Genomic DNA, 6,408 nt, shown 5'->3' with positions numbered 1-6,408 from the left:
AGTAGCGCCACTGTGTGTGAGGACACCCTCCCCCCCTCTCTATCTCCATTCCTCTTTCCTATTCCAACTCGTGTACAATGGTGAGGGGGGGGGGGAGTCCTCGCAATTTCATCAATGGCACTGTACACAGAGGGACGTATCACGTAATGTTATATGTTGCTATGAGGTCTTTCCCACACACCTTCCGTCTTCCCATGCACATGTTTGTCCATGTTAAATCTAACGTCTGATATCAGTATCAAGGATCAACATGTATGTGTGTTACATGAATACTAATGAGCTGATTAATTTTTTTTTTATCAAGGGATGTAGAGTTTGTATCTCTATACAAACGTGTTTTTATTATAAATTAATTAATCCATGATGTCACCATGAGAGATGACCGTGGGACCCACGGTGGGAAATCTTGGTTGACTGGGCCCTAGTGGAAAAATTTTCATTACGAATTTACTGAAAAATCGATATGATAATTTGGGCAGGACCGTCTTGAGAGCATAGTGGCTTTGTGATTTTCTGAGGCCCATATCTGGCTACAAATGTCTGCTTACCAGTTTATGGACTTACTCTCGGAAATTTTAACCAGATCTCATTTTTATGGTACCCTATATGTACCTGAAGCCACAGAGTCTCATGCACGGGTCGGTCTACATATTTTCGAAAGTTTCATTAGTAATTTGTTTCAGTGTTTAACCAATAAAAGATATTTCATTAAAACTTCATTATTGAGACGGCACTGAGTTTGGGCTTACGTTAAATTTCCATGCATGGAAGCGAGGAAATGTTATAAAGAGTCTGAGGCCCCGGGGCCTAAACATTTTTGGGGCCTCTTTCAAGTTCGTATGAAATGACTTTTAGTGGTTAAAAACTGAACTGTGAAATGTAGAGAAAAATATTAGAATATTTATATATATAGGATATATATATATAATGAGTTCCCAAAATCCAATTTCTTTTTTTTTTCGAGCGGCATATGCTTTCGATCTTTAATGAAACATTTTTTAAAACATTGAATTGAATTAAATTACAGTAAAGTCTCGATAATTCGCATCTCGAGAATCTCCGAGATCTCGGATAATCCGAGGTGCTGGAATTTTTCAAAACCCCTCGGTTTTTCTCCAAACATTAGTTTGCTTCGCTTTGTCCCATTTTTCTCACGAACGCGAATAGTTTCAGTTAAAAGGGGATCTTTGATCCCTGGATTGGGGTCCTTCGGTGGATCCCCATGAAAATTTTAAGTATATTTATAATACAAAAAAAACTAATATCGGTCCCTCCTTAGGATCTGGAGCCCCTGTCAGCCTTCCTTAACCAGAGTCTTTTCAGTTGTGTGATGAATTTAGCCTGTGAGTTGAGGGCAAAATAGGTAGGAATGGAACGCACCCCCCCCCCCTTTCACTGGGAACACCGTTTTTTCGGGAAATCGGAAAAGCCACCTTGGATTGCTGACCGAGGTAGTCTCAGTTCGGTTACCTTATGTTATCGAGACTCCACTGTACCAATAACAAACTTTTCCGAAATATGAAGAAAAAGATTGAAGTGTTTTAGGGGTTTCACTGTCCCAACATTTTTAAGGGCCTTTCCATTCTTTCGTAAAATTTCTTTTAGCGGTCAAAAACTCAACCGCATTACTAATAAATTGAGGAATTTCAGGCCTAAAGAGCCTAAGCAGTTTTAGGGGCCTCTTCCAAGTTTTAATGTTTTAGGGGCTCTCCCAAGTTTTAATGAAATATCTTTTATTGGTTAAAACACTGAAACAAATTACTAATGAAACTTTCGAAGATATGTGGGAAGACATTGGAGTGTGTTTGGTTTAACTAGTTTGTTAAATAATGGAAATGTGGAAAAATATTGGAAAAATTGAAGAAAATTCTCCATCTGCTTAAGGCTGTTTCCCCGATTATTTACCATGGGAGGGGGGGGGGTCCCGCGTCTGATGACCATGGCTGCGGGACAGGACCGTTCTAATGAACTAACAAGTGTTTTTTAGGGATCCTGTTGAGCAGAATAGATCCCACTTTTAAAGTTTTCCAAAAAACCGCCATGATAAAACGTTGTAAGCGGGGAAACGCTTTGAACAGGAAATCTTGATGAGAATTAGTTAGCGTTGGGACCACAAATATAAGTCGTACTAAGTGGGAAAACGTTCTAAGTGGGAACGTTACAAGCGGGACCGACTGTATACATAGTGCCGTCTTAACGCATGGGCCCACCTGGGCATGGCCCGGGGGGCCTCACAAACATGAGAATCAGTTAAAATTTTCGAAAATTTGCCAGGTAGGTCCTCGGGAAAATCAACTGGGCCCCATGATGCTCTTCAGACGGCCCGGTGTATACACTGTATTATAGAGCAAGGATTCTCAACTTTTCCCCTAATCAACGCTTATTCGTGGCTCCCCAGACCAGTTTAACAAAGAATCTCTTCGAAAAACCTTTGTGCTTCGCTGCTCAGTGCTCTTGACAAAGGTTGGTGCAGCACAGTTTGAGAACCCCTGTTATAGAATATTGAGAATCTTGTATATGCGTATAAAGAGATTTTCAACCACTTGGGTTTGGGGCTACTTTCGACTCGGTTAAATCACCCGTTAAGACACCACAATTCATAAATTTCACTGCAATTTTGTTTTGACAAAATGCTTTTTTGCAAAAAAGTCGGGACAGCCAGAAAAACCAGGACTGTCCTGACAAATATGGGAAGTATGGTCACCCTACCATGAGGAAAAAAGTTGTCATGCAGGTAATAATCACCAAAGCAGCCCCCAATCTTGCACATGTAAACGAGGCTGATGAGATGATATTAAGATGACAGTGCTCGGCTTTGATTAGGGAGGGAGAAGTGAGTCCCGGACGCCCCCAAAACCAATGTTAAATGACCCTGTTTGCCCGTGTGGGAATCACGCACGAATTGATTATTTTAGTCAGGGCCGTAGCGTGCCTTCTCTAGCAGACTTTTTCTTGAAGGCCCCCTTGCAGGGGTTATTATTATGCAAAATAAAAATGTGTTTTTCTTTGATGGGCCTCATTCAGTTCTGGGCTCCGCGGCAGTGCCCCGGTAGCTCCAGTCTACTTACGGCCCTGATTTTAACTCGATTTATCAAATTCTTCCTAGAAAAATCTCTAAATATGAGGTACCCTTACAAAATATTGATCCTTAGGGCCAGCTCTAAGATGCAGTGCAAGCATCTTTAAACCGTTGCTCGCGAGCCCCGCGGTGCTCCCATAAGCACCTAGAGTGCTCGATACTTGTATTCGATTTCGTGCTCGCGAGTGCTTGATCAACGTTGCAATTATACAAATTGCGTTCTAGGATTGAAATCATCTTGATTTCATGCCGAACTTGCAGAAAAGGGTGCTCTTCTTTTGTTGATGGATACAGACAGTGCTCGCGACTAGAAAAAGGTTGAAGACTCCTGATGTGGGGGGGGGGGGGCATGACATCTTTACAGGTGAGCAGAAAAAAAGTGGGAAATTCTATTTTTCCCTTTTTAAAAAGAAATAACGGTTTGTGGAAGTTTCGTTGCCTTTTTACCTAACAGATGGCGACACTATTAATATTGAAATTTTACTTTGATTTAATACTGAAAAAAGAAAAATAATGCTTATGAAATATATACGCGTTTTTGAACAATTTGAAACATTTGATTCGGTTATTAATTCAGGAAAATTGAAATGATGAGAAAAATTGAAAATTCTTCAGTTCTTTAAAAAATATGAATCATATTCCAACATTTTCACTCCTTATTTTTTTCCCTTACGCCTATAGCAGCGTTTTTTCAACCTATGGTCATGGCCCGATAAAAGGAATAAGGATGGTAAGGACTGACAAGCTCCAGCTCTAGGACCATGGCCCCCACATCCTGAAGCAGGGCCCCTTCAGGATGTGGGGGGCCCCTGGGATCTTTTAAGGGCCCCCCCACGACCAGACTTTCACGGGGCCCCTTTATGATGAATTTATAGCGTGAAAAAACAAGAAAATGATTAAAATCACACCGGGCTGGTGCCTTGTCAGCTCACCCCTTGTGGAGCCCATGTCTAGGACTCGGGACAGTTTTACTATCATATTTTTTTTCATTTTTCTATAAACAGAGCCACCCTTACTAGACGCGGGGGCCCTTGGGAAAATAATTGAGTTGCCCTTTAGCCCACGAGAGGGGAATTCAAAACTCAGAATGAATGGAAGAAATATTTTCAGAGTTGATGAAAATTCAGAATAAATGGAAAGAATAATTCTAGTACTCATGAAAATTTTTTCAGAACAAATGAAAGAAGTACTTTTAGAAATGATGAAAATTCAGAGCGAACGAGAAAAAATAGTTTCAGAATACATTAAAGAAATAATTCCAGAATCATTTCTTTCTAGATGAAAATGCGGAATTCAAGAATTGTTTCTCCATGCATGAAAATTCAAAATTTATGAAAGAAATTGTTGTTATCGGAAACACGGGGAATGATGTGACCACACCCTTAAGGGCGGCTCTTTCTATAAATTTACTATAGAAGAGGACCGTGAGAAGTGGGGCTTGGGCCCTCCAAAGATATCAGCCAAGGGCCTTACTCTAGGATATGGGGAGCCATGCCTAGGGTCCACGACGATGGTAGACTTGGTAATTCGATTCTGATTAATAATTAAATAAAAAATTATTCGTATAATTGATATTAATAATAAACGTATGGATTCAAATAAAAATTGTACCTTCATACGTTGTAAAATCTTCAAAATGCAGGAAATTCTGATCCTAAATACGAAATATCACTAATTGTAATCAAAAGATACAATTTACGAAACAAGTTGGCTAATAACAGCAAAAATGGATAAAGGGTGGGGGAAATAAAGGGCTGCTACAAATCGCAGTAAACAAAATGATTAGATGACCATATTTGATTGAAGAAAATAAGAGAAACTGGAATCTTAAACACGGTAAAATACGGGATGTCGCCAGTTGCCATCAATAGCATTTCCATAAGTTGCCAAAATCCCCTATTGCAGTTAAAATCGCTGAAAAATTGAGGAAAAAATCGTTGATACTCACAAATATGTAAGATAAATATTTTGATTTATAGCCATAATTATCATACTTAATAATTATGAAAACGCTGTTTATTCACGATTTTATTAAGGGAATAAATTTAAATAAGCATTGTTGAAAAAAACTGGAAAAATGAAAAAAAAAAAAAAAAAAATTCGGAGCAACAGAAGATACTGGAACGTCCCGTAATACGGGATACAAGTGGCCCGTCGCATTGTTTTTGACATTTTACTGGTCCTTGGGTTCAGGAAGGTTGAGAAACGCTGGATTATAAAAATATGTCACACGAAATTTGCATTGAAAAAAATTTCTTTTTCGGTTTGCGATCGGTACCCAAAATGTTTCGCAACTTGTTTACATTTGTATCTTGTGTTATTAGCATGTAGCGCTTTGATTTGATACTGTAAAGAGCATGACTCGGAAAGAACCTGAAAAAATTTAATCAAGTATCAAATGAATATAAAGGGTATACTGTAAGTCTTAATGCTCCCTTTATCTCATCAACCGTTCGTCATAGAGCAGGACCGTAGCGTGCCTTCTCGGGGGCCCCGGGGCAGAATTTTTCTAGGGGTGGCGTGAAAAGGTCGCTAAATAAGTGTATATTATTTGTGAGAACCCCCATTTGGCTCGTGGCCCCCCCCCCCCCCTCAGTTACAGGCCTGTCGTAGAGATAAGGTTCCGATTTAAAAAGTGCTCAAAATGTATTCAGAAATGTACCAGTTTTGACAGTGAAAATACAGTGTTTTGCAAAATAACAAAAAAATATCGACATTTTTATTCGATTATTGTTCTAAAAAACCCAATTATAGAAAGTTGTACGAGATGAAGAAAATATACCAGAATGACTAAGAAAAAGATCGCTTCCGTGTACATACAGTGTTTTGTTGCGCAGAAAAAAATTCCCTGGTTTGCACATATATAGCATGTGATTTTGGCATTCTGCATAGATATCGAAATTCTATGCGCAGAGAAACAGATCAGTGCAGGTGAAATAAAAGACAATATGCCCCTATCTGGAAGAAAACAAAGTTAGAGGATACACTTTATATATATAGGAATAATATTTTTCCTCTCCCCGCGAGCATTCCATGCTGGTCATGCCCCCATAATCCTGAAGTCACAGGCCCCCCTATACTGAGATCTTTAGTGGGGCCTTCTCTATAGTGAATTTATAGTGTAAAAAAACGACAACTCAGATAAACACCATGTGATTCAGTGATCAGCGTCACGATTATTTCAAGCATTTTCATAATTATTTAAAGCATATGCTAGAGTTCTTGTACTAAAGCTCTAGTCATGGTTATAATCAAAACTCTTGATTCGTGAATATGCCTCCCAATAGGATGGCTAGGTTCCAACCTCTTAACCTCTTCGGTCCCAACCA

The sequence above is a fragment of the Pholcus phalangioides genome, unplaced genomic scaffold, assembly GCF_987345545.1.
Source record: "Pholcus phalangioides strain wild (caught in Gottingen) unplaced genomic scaffold, Ppha-v1.0 ptg000015l_1, whole genome shotgun sequence".
Lineage (NCBI taxonomy): Eukaryota > Metazoa > Arthropoda > Arachnida > Araneae > Pholcidae > Pholcus > Pholcus phalangioides.
This window is presented reverse-complemented; position numbering follows the sequence as displayed.